This window comes from Aulostomus chinensis, chromosome 8, assembly GCF_037954235.1.
Source record: "Aulostomus chinensis isolate RoL2024-O1b breed Wild chromosome 8, RoL_Achi_v1.0, whole genome shotgun sequence".
In the NCBI taxonomy this organism is placed as follows: Eukaryota; Metazoa; Chordata; class Actinopteri; order Syngnathiformes; family Aulostomidae; genus Aulostomus; species Aulostomus chinensis.
Window position 1 is genome coordinate 23,320,616 of NC_141327.1, and position 14,865 is coordinate 23,335,480.

The 14,865-nt window shown below is 40.8% G+C and overlaps 1 long non-coding RNA gene across 1 annotated transcript in view; it reads right to left on the minus strand.

The window, feature by feature from the left end:
* Positions 1-14,865, minus strand: part of LOC147257687 (uncharacterized) — a 50,473-nt gene that overhangs the window by 3,724 nt on the left and 31,884 nt on the right. The gene's annotated exons all lie outside the window — the stretch shown is intronic.

Genomic DNA, 14,865 nt, shown 5'->3' on the forward strand with positions numbered 1-14,865 from the left:
AGTAGTTGTAGTGATGCATACTTGAGTAGTTGTAGTGATCCGTGTTTAAGTTCACACATTGTTAAGTGGTGTGTCTTTTATGCAGTGAAGGGTCTGGAGGTCTGAGTGATCGATGGGAGTGGAGCAAAGACACGCGCAAACGTTTCATCAAATCACTTAGGATCATTGTGAGAGTCTGCACAAAAGTAAAAGCACCACTTTGTGAACTGTTGTAGTTTTTTTAAAAAACATCCTCGTCTGCGCCCCTCCCCCTCCACAACGATGCAACTCTGCCTGAAGACTTTACTGTATTAGCCACCACAGTTTTTCCTGCTTTTATGAGTCGCGTTGTTGCCTGAAAGCTGATGCACAATCTTCGGAAAGCTGTGTTGATAAAGATCATACCACCACAAGTTTACAAATTCAAAGTTGTACTATTACAGGGGAACCAGATCTCACAGTGGGAGATGGCCTGGAGGGCTGCTGGGGCCTCATCTTTTCCCAGGCAGGGCAATTAAAGCAGCAGGTTCTCACTCTTATTGAACATGCTTCATTTTTTTAAATGATACAAAAAGCTGTTTTACTTGTTTGTATGTTATAAAAATCAGACGACTTATTATCTTGAGAAACTTTCAGAGATGACTCTGCTCAAACGAGGAGCAACTACATCGCCAAAGTTAAAGGACTACCTAACGTAACAAGATGAAGGGTGTCTTTATGCCTGTAGTTCATTTGTTCTGATTGGTAAACTTGTGTTTTCCCTTTGGTTCAGTTACTTTTCATACAGAAAAAAAAAAAATCAAGTGAGCACTATGATGCCATGTGAGAAGGATCCTTGTTGAAACGTGTCTGAGGAAAGACTAAGAAAGCAAGAAAATATGTCACACTGCTCAAATATGAAGAAGGCAACATACTTTTTCCAAATCAGTCCTTCATTTATAATCTAGCAACTGAGGATTGCACTCATCCACATCAGCGTATGGGTGGCTGGAGCGGAGTTTGCATGCTCTCCTGCCTGACTGGATTCCCTCCTGACACTCAAGCTTCCTCCAGACCTATCACTGGCCTGTGACCTGCCCAGACTGTAGCTGCCACCCAGTATCAACTGGGATTAGCTCCAGCTCCCCGTGAGGTATAGGTAACAGATGGAAGGATATCGGAGTATGGAACTGACTTTTATAACTGTGTGACTTGGACATGCAGATTAGGCATCATATTTGGTTCATATCTAGGTCAGATAAGATTCCCACTAGAAACCACTCCAAAATTACTTTGGGACTGGGCCGACACCACTTCCCCTTCAAGATGCAGTTGTTTTGGTCAACAGGCTACCTGGGTGCCATTGCCAGTGCCTTTTATTAGGCCAAGGGGAAGCAAGCCCAAGAAACAATACAAGTTTCACCTGAAGAGTTCACCACAGCCGTGCAAGCAACTCCTTGGCAGCGCTTCAAGCTAAATGCTAACATCAGCATGGAGATTACAAGATTAACAATGCTGAGAAGATGGTGCAACAGACATACAGATGTTTATGTTGGTAAATATGAACTTATATCACAATTTCAGATGCAGCCATCGCATCCTCTTTAGTTCAGAACATTATGAATCTTTAACAACTACTGATGCCAAAGTCTGAAAGTGAGATCTATTTTAGGAAATTCTTCATTTAATATCATTCACCTCATATCAAAATATCTGAAAAGACTGTATTACATCAAAGATAATCCTCTACAAGATAACTGATTGAGGTTTTGTGCCTTATGCATTCATTCCTTTGAGAGATACCCTCATCTACAGCAGGAGAAATCCCAGAAGGTGCAAGAATCAAGTCATTAGGCATGTCAGAAATTACAATAAACAAAAAAAATACATAAACACAAAAAAAACCTGGGGTTAAAACATGTCTGCCTGTGTACACATTTTCCTGATCTTTTTTAGCTCAAATCCCACTCAAATAAAATTCAAAACAGCAGGTAAATGGTAATATCACACATGCAAGCAACAGTGCCTCCAGCAACATGCACCATGAAAGGAGTTTTCTGCACAAGGTGCTGCAGCTCTCTCTACACACACTGATGTGTTTGCTCTGTGGGAATGGAAGAGGAGCTCTGAAAACCCACTTTAATGTTGAAAACATCACCCGAACACACGTTTTAAAAACAATACACGTGTAAAAGTAATCCTTATTATGTTTTTCTCACTGAGGTAAGGGTTATCATCTGTAGCTATACTGCGTGACTGATTAATTAGTGTGGCCATTACTATAAGTAGATATCGGCCTATGACAGAGATAAAGATAGAGATGGAGATAGAGATAGATAAACACACAATAAAATACCTTTGCTCCTCCTGAAACCATCACCTTGTAGTGGTGGGAGAGTTTGAGTGCCCTAAGGACCCTTGGAGCTATGCTGTCTGGGGCATTTTGGGCAGGTCCTGGGCGAAGGGCCACACAAAGAACGGTTCAAAAGACCCTTCAGGAGAAGAAGATCAAGGAGTCTGTGTACCCAGCTTGGAGGGTTACTGGGGCCCTGCCCTGGAGCCAGGCCCGGGGTAGGGGCCCGTGTGCGAGCTCCTGGTGGTCGGGCCTTAGCCCATGGGGTCCAGCTGGGCACAGCCTAAAAGGTTAAATGGACTCGTCCCCCCGTGGACCCACCATCCACAGGAGGAACCAAAAGGATCCGGTGCAGTGCGATTTGGGCAGCAGACCAAGTGTGTGGGGGGAGGGGGGGGCCTTGGCTCTTTGATCCCCAAACATGGAACCTGGCTTTTGGGACATGGAATGGCACCTCTGTGACGGGGAAGGAACCGGAGCTGGTGGAAGAGGTTGAGCGTCACCGGATGGATATAGTTGGCCTCCCCTCAACACCAGTGCTGGGCAGTAACGGGTTACTTAGGGATATATTACTATAATATTACTACTTTACCCAGTAAAGAGTAATATAACGAGACTACTATGCCAAAAGGTAATATTATACCTCAAGAGCCTCATTACTCGTTACAATGGCTGTTAAACAAATAATTTGTGCTGGGTTGTTGAATTCGCAAATAGAACAGATCTACAGTACAAACTATCAACACACTGATGAGCGATGCATAGTAGCTTGTAGATCTGTTCCAACGCGCCGCCACCTGCGTACCGTTATGATGTCACGTTAGTATACTGTAATGCAATGCGTGCAGCAGCTGCCTGCTACAAACAAACAGCAAATAAATCAAAGCATGACTATTGTTGTTTTTGCGATTGTTCGGTTTGTAATTATTCGCTTTATAATTATTGACTTTATTATTCCATTAAATTGGATTCAGTTCAAAAAGGAGCTGGCTAAATCGATTGTGGTGTTGTCCATCTTTTTGCGGGTGGGAGGGGGCAAAGTAATATGTAATATAAAAGTAAAGTAATATTATTACTCTTGATTCTAAGTAATAAGTAATATAGCTATATTACTTTTCTACAGAGTAATATGTAATAAGTAACTTATTACTCTACTAGGTAATATTGCCCAGCTGCTCAACACATAGCTCCAGGTCCGGAACCCAAGTCCTTGAGAGGGGTTGGACGGGAGTTGCTCCAGGTGAGAGGCGGAGGGCCGGATGGGCTTTTTGATAGCCCCCAGACTCTCTGTCTGTATGTTGGGGTTACACACATACACATACACACACACACACACGCACACACACACACATACATATATACATTTATACATACACACATATATATACACATACATACAGTATACACACATACACACATATATATACACATACATACAGTATACACACACACACATATATACACATACATACAGTATACACACACACATATATACACATACATACAGTATACACACACATATATACACATACATACAGTATACACACACACACATACATACAGTATATACACACACATACATACATACACATATATATATACATTTATACATACAGTATACACACACACACATATATATACACACATATATACACATACATACAGTATACACACACACATATATATACACACATATATACACATACATACAGTATACACACACACATATATATATACACACATATATACACATACATACATATACATACACATACATAAACACATACACATACATAAATATATGTATAAACACACACACACACACACACACACACACACACATATACAGATTATACACACATATGTACATGTATTAGATCAACCAATATATCCTTTATTATATTCATTCATTCCTAAACATGTCGGTATCAGCCCCAAATAATCTGTATCAGTATGGAGAAGATTTGCATAACAATTTCCCCTCATCTCCACCTGCATCTTGGTTGGTTTGCCTGCCAAAAGGGCCAAGCTGTCTCAACATTTGGTAGGAGGAGTGGTGGGGCCAAGACAGAATCCATTGATTTTTGGTGCAGACCTTTTTAAAATTGTGTTAATCATCATTTGATTGAATTGGCCTTGGTAGAGGAGGGTGCTCTCCAGATTGCCCTTCTAGATCTATTTGTAGCCAGAGGTGGAGCATAATCACTTAAACAGCTTAGTGAGTAAATGAAGTTCCCAGTCAAGCTATTCCACATCAAAAGGTGACATCATATGCCTATGTGATTCCAGTGATGACCCAGAGAGGCCACAGTGTGTGTTTGCATGTCTGTCTCTGTTTGTGGATACACACACAAAAGACCTCTGGTAGAGACAAGCTACCTTAGGCCCTCTGGGGAAGGAACCTTCAGTATAAAGTGGGACCTCAGTGATTGTACCACAAGGAGAGAAAAGGACCAATCCTCCCCTCTCTACCACAGTGCACACATACACCCACACACACCAAACTCAGACAAGGTTTGATGGGGAAAATGGAAATAAGCGCCTGTGTGTGTGCCCATGAATGCTATCATTTCATTCCTCTACTCTGAATGCTCGGGGGATCTCTGAGAAGGAGTAGGAGCAATAAGTTCACTTTGCTGAATTAATGCTGTAATTCTTTATCAAGAGAGCCTTGGCATTACCTTGAACTGGGCTGGTTTTATGCAAAATGGTTTCAAGCCTAGTTTTTTTAATGATGGTCCTAATTTGTTGGCTCACTTTAAATTATTAATCTCTTTTATATTCAAGTAGTTATTATGTGTCATATATCTATGGGGTGAGATTTAATAGTATCTGCTGGACCTTAGGAAAGGAGGCAGTGCAGAAATGCTATTAAATATTAATAATTAGCTAAATATTTGCCTTGGCACCTGCTTTGAGCCACCATGCTAATTGGCTTGGGAACAGCTGCAGTGGTCACTGAAGACACACAGTGAGACGCTCACGAAGACACTCAACAGATCAATTAGAAAAGTGGGATGCATTTGACTGATGAGCAAACATTGCATAGTTTCCAAAGCTAAATGTACTGTATATAATATATGTATTAGTTTTCAGTAAGAGTCTTTTGGGAGAGTTACAAAATGAGTCCCGCCATAAGGGCGGATACAAACCTTAATACTTTTAGTTTAATCAACATGCAACCAGAGAGCAGAATATCAAAACTGGTCTTTGCTTGTTAGTAGGATCTCACATAAACTAATGGTTATGGCTCTAAATGAAATTTGATCTGAATAAAATTGTAGATCCTGGACCCTGCAGACTGTTGTAGACCATTGATAGGATGTAGCTATTAGTGGTATCTGAAATACGATCAGATTACTCAGATGCATAATTCAGAGGAACTTTCGGAAGAAAACCCATGTACTTATTTTGATGATACCAAGTTCCTTTCTATATCCACGGGATTTCTATTCAGCATATTTGTACATTTTGTACTGTAAATTGTTATTTAATACTACTGAGGTACTTGTACAGCTGCTGTGTTTCGAGAAAAATGCTGTCAAATTCATAGTGTTCTGTAAGATGAATCAAACCAATTGAATAAAATTAAAATTTTCAGAAGAATGTTCTGCATGTGGCCATTGCAAAAGTCCATATAAAAAAAAAAATTCAGTTTGTTGCCATGTTCAGAAGATGTGCCTCAAAATGTTACTGTTCTTATCGGTCTCTGACTAATATGGGGTTTTTGTAGTTGTGGTAATGTTTTTTAAAACACTTGCATTTTATAAAGAGAGAGTCACAGGTATCTATTCAAAATGTTAGTTCAACTTTGCATTACCAATGTAATTTTGCACCTAGTCAAGTGCAAGCCCATTTATCTAAGCAGAATTTTGAGCAAGGAAAATTGTTAGTGAACAAAAAGGAAATGCGAGTCGAGACCGTTTCAAATGGCTGGATTGGAGTGAATAAATTTAACTGTGTAATCTATATTATCATCAGAAGATGGTGGTACAGGAAACATAACGCATAGCTGTTGACAGCAGAAGAGGTCTTCTTGGCTATGTACAGACATCCACCAGTGACCAGAGGTCTTGAGGTATCACATCTAGTTGGGCAATTTAAAATGTTTGTGTAACGCAAGCTAAGCTATTTGCCACGTTGCATGCTGTGCAGAGACAAAGAAAGTTTGGGAATATCAGGGAAGACACCTGCAACGGAAACAGCTCATCTGTCACATGAGCAACAGCTTCATTATATCAGAGCTTAGCTCCTATTTTCCACATCAACAATGTGTTTCGCAAATACTTGGGAGTTGAAATCTGAACATTTCATTACAAGTCAAATCTACACTTACTTCAAGTGTTGGGTTTCTGTGTTAGCACGTGACAGTCCCTTATGTCCTATGAAATACTACCTTTGTGTGTATCGCTGCATCACGGAGCTGAGGTCAACAAGACATGGCAGTCCGTGTTAATGTCATACAAAGAGACTCCCATAGATGGCCAGACAAAGTCAGCACTATTCATCCATCCATCAGATATGACACTGAACCATCTGCCAGCCTCCCCCCATCCTAGGCTGAACCCCCAAAGCCACCAGCCAGGAGCCGTCTCTCTCCTGGGGGACTGATGTGCTAACGCAAACCTTTGTGGTGAAGGGCTAAGTGGTGGTTGAGCTGTTTTGTGTCGATCAGCTTTGATATACTGCCTCAGTATTAACACTGTGGAGGAAAAAAGTGAACGAAGAAAAGTAGTGGTGTGTAATAAAAAAATTTTAAAAAGCATAATTACTTGCATTATTTCAATTAATGCATTCCTGGAATTACATTATTTAAAGAACCTTTTGTTGTTTCATTAAAAGAAATCTGAACCCCTGAAACACTGCTCCACATGGTGTCCTCTGCAAAATTCAATTAGACATAATGTTTCACTGCAATCTATTCATTTGAGGCACCCAGTGAGGAAGCCAGTGGGAGAGTATTGATTGGAGTGTGTCATGTGTTGAAGCGAGAGAGGGGTGGCCTCACTTTTTTTGCTTAATGGACTGAAATAAAAGAGGCGGGAATGGGCCTTAATTAGGGAACAGTGGAAGGGGCGTCTAGCTTCTCTTCCCAGTAGTTAGGCTGTACCTCCTTTGCAGAACAAACTCATCCACCCATGCATTTTCACATGCAGATGCAACAGACATCTAGTGCAATGCAGAAACAAAATACCACCTATGCAAACCACACACACACACACACACACACACACACACACACACACACACACACACACACACACACACAAACAGGAGGAGGGCAGAGGAGAATGGAGGGGGGGTGGAGGAAAAGGATGAAAAACGAGAGGGATCCCAGGGTCTCAGCTGCTGCTGGGGTGCTGCCTGCTCCTCGCAATGAGTTGCAACTGTCAGTTTATTTTATCTCAGGCTTTTCATCATCTCAGAGAGCCTGGTTGGAGGAAGCCACCTGAGAGTCTTAGGAATTTGTTGGCTACAAGTCATTAGCAAAGAGTGCTGAGATGCAGCGGGGCCAGAGATGTGTGAGGGGTTCTGCCGCAGACAAGCGTGTCCCGTTAACCCTTGATAGGCTGATCGGCAGCGCAGCTTTTCTTTGATGGCTGCATAATTACAGGCGAGATGATACGGGGCAGGCAGGCCATGGAAGCTTCACCAAGGAGGTAAAGAAACAGGGGAAAGGGACATGAGGAGAATGGCAACACTACAAAGAGAAAGCAAGTCTATTTTCTCCCTCAATAGATTTAATCTAACATAAAATGACTGTCTACATACAGACTGCACATCGGTCTCCAACGGCTAGTCAGCACTTTGGCAGGGTGGTGGCTCTGCTTGACTTGTCATAGATGATGGAGAGCAGGTGGGTTGCTGGCTGGTTGAGACCTTGAAGGATTGTTATTGTTCGAGTTAAGAACTGAGAATACAATATTGCTCCATTCAAATGCCACAGGTCAAGAAAGACAAACAAACAGTCAGAATGCATCTGGACATAAACCCAAAGTGACTTTCTCAATCTGTAATTTGGCAGACAGGCAGTGTTAGAACACAACCACACTGACACACACTGTCACAGCAGGAACAGCTAAGTTTGAAAGAGTGCTATAATTTGATATTTGTCACTTTTTTTCTCCCTTAAATGGCAAAATCTCTACTCAGCTGTCTCACACGACAAGACTTATTTACAGTCACGTGTCATACTTCCACGGTTCAGCAATTAACATGGCGAGTAAAAAAAAACGAATCATAAAACAGGTCATGCTCAAATGACTGTTTACTCATAGCTATAAATATTACCCTGCCTTTAACTGAAGTCAGATCTGGAGGTTTTTGTGGCGATCCTACTGGAGTCATCTTAACAGTAATGGTGTGGTTATGAAGGCGGCGCTGACAAGAACACCAGAGGAGGTTCATGCACTCCTGACACTTTTTTTTTTTTAACTAACATGACATGGCAGGAAAAGCATTGGCAATTAATAACATCAATGATGGCTGATTGATGATTCTTGCTCTGTGCCATGAATGACTCTTGGTTAGATCATGATAATGTTATTATATGAGACACTCAAATAGGAAAACCAAGATGATCCATTTTATCCATTTTTTCAAAGTAAACACAGCTATATATGTACTGCAGAGTGGCAAGAATGCATCCTGTGACCTCAACCCTGACTTCCTGGATGATTTTGGATCACTGAGCATGTCAACTCTGCTTCATGTACATGCTGGCAGGCAGCAGGTGTAGTGGATGCTCAAGTATGTTTGCATGATAGGAGTGTGCAATGTGATCAGTAAACCTACTGGGTTTGTTTGTTTCCTTAAACCATGGGATCCATTCACAGGTTTGCAAGATTCTCATGCATGTCACAACTCAATAAAACCATTTAATGCCTCGCTTTATCTGATCTAATTTTGCTTTCAAATTAGAATCCATGAAAACATTGAGTGTTTGCAGACATTTTTTAGAAACACTAGAAGGAAATAAATGCATAACCTACAAATTTTTAAAAAGAAATATGAAACTCAGACAGAAACTTTCTTTCAACAGCAAGCACTTTTCTATGCTCAAGGGGTGTGGATATCACCCTAAATGTGCTTTTTTTATATAAATACAAATTTTTATGCAAACATATAAACTGTTTGGCTCATCCATTTTCCTCGCAATTTTATTTTAAATCATTTCACTGATAAAACAGCTTTAGCACAGAGTAAAGGCTCTGACTAAATGGTAGCAGCTCATTTCCGATGCTCCACTGCCGTTGTCAAAGAAAGCAAGGTCTCTTTTTTCACATTCCTTTACGCTGAATTAAACGTACATGTCCAAATAGGAACACAGTATTAAATATGGATTCTGTTTGGTCACGATTCATTTGCCTCTCAGCTTTCGCCAAACTCCTAACCAGTGTCAACGTCTCTGTGTAAGTGGATGTTTTTGTAATGTGAAGGTTCCAGAGTGGAGGGAGTCTTACCTTGGAAAAAATCTGTCTGATCACTCAGCAAACACAAACAGTGATTGTAACCTTGACCACACAGAATTATTCCTTGGAATGGATGAAGGGTGAAGGGGAGTAAAATGTGATATTCCAGTGGGTGTCTGGTTGTGTATCTAACCTTGTGGAAACACGGGAGACGTGAGTTTGATAGAGTTATTACACATCTGTGTTTCTCCCATTTGTGCGGCTGAATCTATTATCGCTTGAGAGACGAGGCTAAGCTGGGATTCTGTTTGGACGTTTCCACACCTCAAAGGCACGGGGTCATGTAATTGCTGCAGCCACTCTTTGCTTTTCATTACTAAAATACAAACTTTAAGGATGGCTTTTTGTTGTTCTGAACAGAGTAGTGTTTACTTTAGCAATGATTAGAGTGTTACTATTTCAACTAAGCCTTTTGAAAATGCAATTTAAGGAGCAACGGGGAATATTTTGGTTTAGTGAGCCATCTTTTATTCCAGCACTATGCAGCTAGTTTATTGTAAGCATGTAGGAAAATAATTAGCCAAGCTTATGTTTCGTGGCACTGTCTGCTTGCAGGAAGAAATCCTTTATTACAGAGTGGTACTTGTATCATCATTATCAACATACAAGCATGTTTCACCATAAAAAAAGCAGTTGAGATCACCATCATCTCGGTTTACATTGTTAAAACCATTTGTGAGACATCTTTTTGCAACATAAAGAGTATGTGATCGTTTCTAAGGTATGTCCTATATCCATCAGGGAGGGGAAATAAGATGCTGGTTATCACTGCTCGACCTCCCCTGACAACAGTCCAATTATGTATATCACACCCTGCCTACTGTTTGCACTAGAAGTAATCAATAAAGGATGTGGCTGAGTGCACATAGATTTTGGTGGAACCAAATGCATGAAAACGTAATCACTCGCTCAAGCTGGCTGGGAATCAAATATCGGTAGGGGAACAAGTAGGTTCTTCGCTAGAGGAGGGACTGATTAGTGATTGTAGCGCCAAGTTTGATGGGGGTACGGCGGGGAGGGGGTCTCTCTCTTGACGCGGCAAATGGAATGGGTGACAGGTGGAAATGGGGATGAAAAGGTGGTGCTGGGTTTCATGAATAAATGTAAACAGCAGCATCATGCAATTACTGCGGCTGGTCATCTTTTTTAAGTTAGAGACTGTGTGTGTGTGTGTGTGTGTGTGTGTGTGTATGTGTGTGTGTGGGGGGGGGGGTTTGCGGGTAAACATAGGGCCTCATCCCTGCAGGTCCAATCTAATGAAAACACGCAGGTTACTGGGGCGTTTAATTGTATATACGGTGAGGCTAAGAGTGAGGACTGCTGCGGCTTGTTGCGGATGAAAGCCTAACCCTGAACTGGAAAATTTGATTCAGTTTAAACATAGCATTTCGTTTATTGATCTGCTGTGGAAGGTGAGATCATCACAAGAACATAACCTGAGCAGATGGATTCATTTGAACATGTCAGGAGAACACATGGGTCTTGTTGCTCTGGAGAATAACTTGTTACACAGCGATGGAATTACAAATGACGGTGATCCGATGAATACGGTGCGTTTGTAATTTTTCCTACACATTCACCATTAGTGATTCTGTCATTTGAACCTGATCCCATAAAATATGTGAAATGACCCTGACCTGTTAACTCTGCATTGCAAAGTACTGCTGGCACAATATTGGTTGGAATTACAGGCGGTGCTATGGAAACTATGCCAATAGAGTTGTCAGTTGGATTTCTTCATGGTGGACATGAATAATTCCTAGGATTCTGTTGTTTGGAAAACTTTATTACCTCTGTGAGTGAGGCAATATGATCACCAGGGCTGGTTTGCTAGTGGGTAACTGAAAATGTTAATGATGAAATTAGGTAGGATGATAAAACGGAAACTGAGGAACAATCTGCTGGATTTTGGAATAAATCCTGAACCGGGCCTGGATCTGTTGACATGCATCATGGCTATGGAGGACATATGCACATTCTTGTAATTACATTCAAAACTAGAAAATATTTTACAACGTGTAAGCTCGTCCCTGATGAGGACTTTCTCATCTGAATGCTCATTGGGTAATACTGTTGAAATTATGAATTTATGGTCCTTCTACTATATAGTATTGTTTCTGCATTTTTTTTCCCTTAGATCACCCTGGTATCATCATTATTTATAATGACAGTTGTAACTAATTATAAAGGTCAACAGACACCAGACTCAAGCGTGACACACTGTGAGCTAAAAAATAATCATTTCAAGATTTATGGTTGGGAAGTTGTTAAATGTCAATAACATATTCTCAACTGAAACAGCAAGCATAGAGACAACTGTAACTATGATACAATCTGCATTCATATGCATACAGTATTAACACTTATCCACCACAGCAGAGGCAGGTCAAAGTATAGCACAGTTATATCTTTTCTATTACCCAGGTTAATCTATAATTCATGGGTCACAATAGCATGCGGTGCGAGGAGGGGGGGGGGGGGGGGACCCAGAGATCCTCTCCCTAAAGTAGGATCACCTCAAAAAACAGGAAGAGGAAATCAAAGCATGAAACAACCCCTGCAAAGAAAATCCTGATGGCTCCCTCAATGCTTTGGGAAAATGTAGATTCACCAACATCTTGACGGACACTATGGCAACCGTTCCTTCGTGAGACTACAACCTTCTCTTTCTCTGCGCTGGTCTCAGAGCAGTACTCACACACCATCACTTAGAGCATTAATCAAAAAGCATATGCCTAATGGCCCCTGACAGGCAGCGCCCATAATGGGCTACAGTCCAAGTCTGCATCGTCCTCACACGTCTAGTAATGCTAACAGCAGCAGTCCGAGTACAGCTGCCTGCCTGGCCGCCGCTAGATTGTTAATGACAGTGGGTGATACTGTCTCACTCACCATAAAACACTTAGAGCCCCAAGATGTTACCACATCATGCATGAAGAAAGCTTTTTGATAGTATGCTAATCTCAGCCATTACTGTGGGATGATTTACAATCACTTAAACAGCACATGAGCCGGCTTTAGAGACACAGGCTGGCTGGGATAATAAAGACGCTGGCGCATGTTGATCATTAGAGAGCTCTCCCTCTTCCTTGCTCCCTCTCTCCCTTTGTGTGTGTGCGCTTGTGTGTAAGTATGCAGACTGAATGCTGTGGCATTTGGTTTAATTAGTAAACGATTTTAACATGAAAGAGACAAAAGACAAAGGGGAGCCTACAAGTTGTGCTTTATAGCAGTGCGGTCTTGTTTACCTCTCCTGGATGTGTGATGATTGCAAAGCTGTGTGAAAAGTACTCTGAAAACAGAACTGCATTTAAATTTCTCCAAATAATTTTCTTTCACAAAAAGCTTACATTTTGTCGTAAAATATGATGGAAAATTACCACAATGGTTAGAAAACCCTTTAGAAATTAATAAACTGCACATATTGGAATTGAAATGACATCTAATTTAACGTCTCCTATTTGGAGGCAGTATCGTCAAAAGAACATAGAAAGAAATGGAAAAAAATGTTCTCCGTTAATCTAATATCTTAAAAGATGCAAAAGCTGCTTTTATGTTATGGTTACACAGCAATCTCACCAGGTTCGAATGTCATAGTAGAGGGATGATGTTTTAACATGTTTTAACCAACTTAAGGGGAAAAAAAGAGGCACATTTTTAACTTCAGACTATGAAACATTGAGACACAATCAATGTTATATTGCTGAGGAGATTGAAATGAATTTTCTCCTGGTGGTGGGAATGGACCATGACAGGTTAAAGAGTCGAAACCCAAAATCCTGTCAGTCAATGCTTGTGCACTGAGAGGAGGATATCAAGCATCCTTGTGCTCACAGTAGTGATTGGTGAAGGATAAGATGACTAAAAATCCATCAGTGAAGCAGCTCTCCTCCTCATTATCATCATAATAGTCTTAACATTTCTCTCTGGCATTTGAATACAGCAGGTGCCAAATATCACCTAATATTGGGGCTCCCTCTGTAAATGTCCTGTCAGTTTGGAGTGAAGCTGTGAGGAGCATGAACAGAGAAGACATCTACGTTGGTCTTAATTACACAGAACCTGAACTGATTAGACGGAGCAAAGTTATCGTCCACGTCAGAAGAAATTTCAGTATCTCATTAGAGATGAAAACACAAACGCTACAATACACAACGCTGTGATGACATTGCATTCAACATTAACTAAAATGTGACATATTATTCTGATTTTGGAGTTGACACACAAATGTCACTGTTCTTGAACATTTTTTAAAAGCCTAAACTGAAAAAAAATGCAAAAAAAAATCACGCTGTATTAAATTAGAAATACCTATGGAAAGAGGATATTCCTACAGCCTGCAATTAAGCATAAGCAGGAATATACACTGAGGAAGATTTTTACTGGAATGCTGCTGAAAAGTTCCTCTTTGTACAGTTTCTGCAACAGGAAGTGCATGATAACTGCCATTATAACATCATCTATTATCATAATTCATATTGAGGTAACAGAAATGTACCTGAAAACAGTTTAAATGATTTGTAGAGACTGTTAGATTTCATAGTTTTACGTTTTTAAATGAGTACGTACCCTCCATTAAACATGACTCCATGCCCACCTGAGTCCCATCTAGCAGTGCGTGACATGTTCTACCAGTATTTTACTGTTTGACAATTTGTTACCAGGTGACATGCCATCCTGCAACCTGCTGCCTGAGTGTTACACCCAGCTTCCCCCCCCCCCACCCGATTGCTTTTTCTACATGTAAAGCTAGGAAATTGCATCAATATTTCATAGGAGGCAGCATTTTCTTGTGCACAGATTCAATGGGCAAGGAGATAAACAGTTGGGTATTAATAATGCAGTGCGGTGACACTGACCTTATTTTGTGCCTTTCAACCTGCACTGATATTTTGATGCACAGTGCCCCGCTACTCTCTAGCACACAGGAGGTTTTCATGCTCTTTGTTCAAAGCCTGGAAAAAAAAATAAACTTCCTGTTCGACAGAGGTTACATCACCGCCTCAACCACCTACAGACATTAACCAAAATGCTGGGGCTACGTGCTCGGTGTTTTGGATACACTGTGGAAATACATATCTT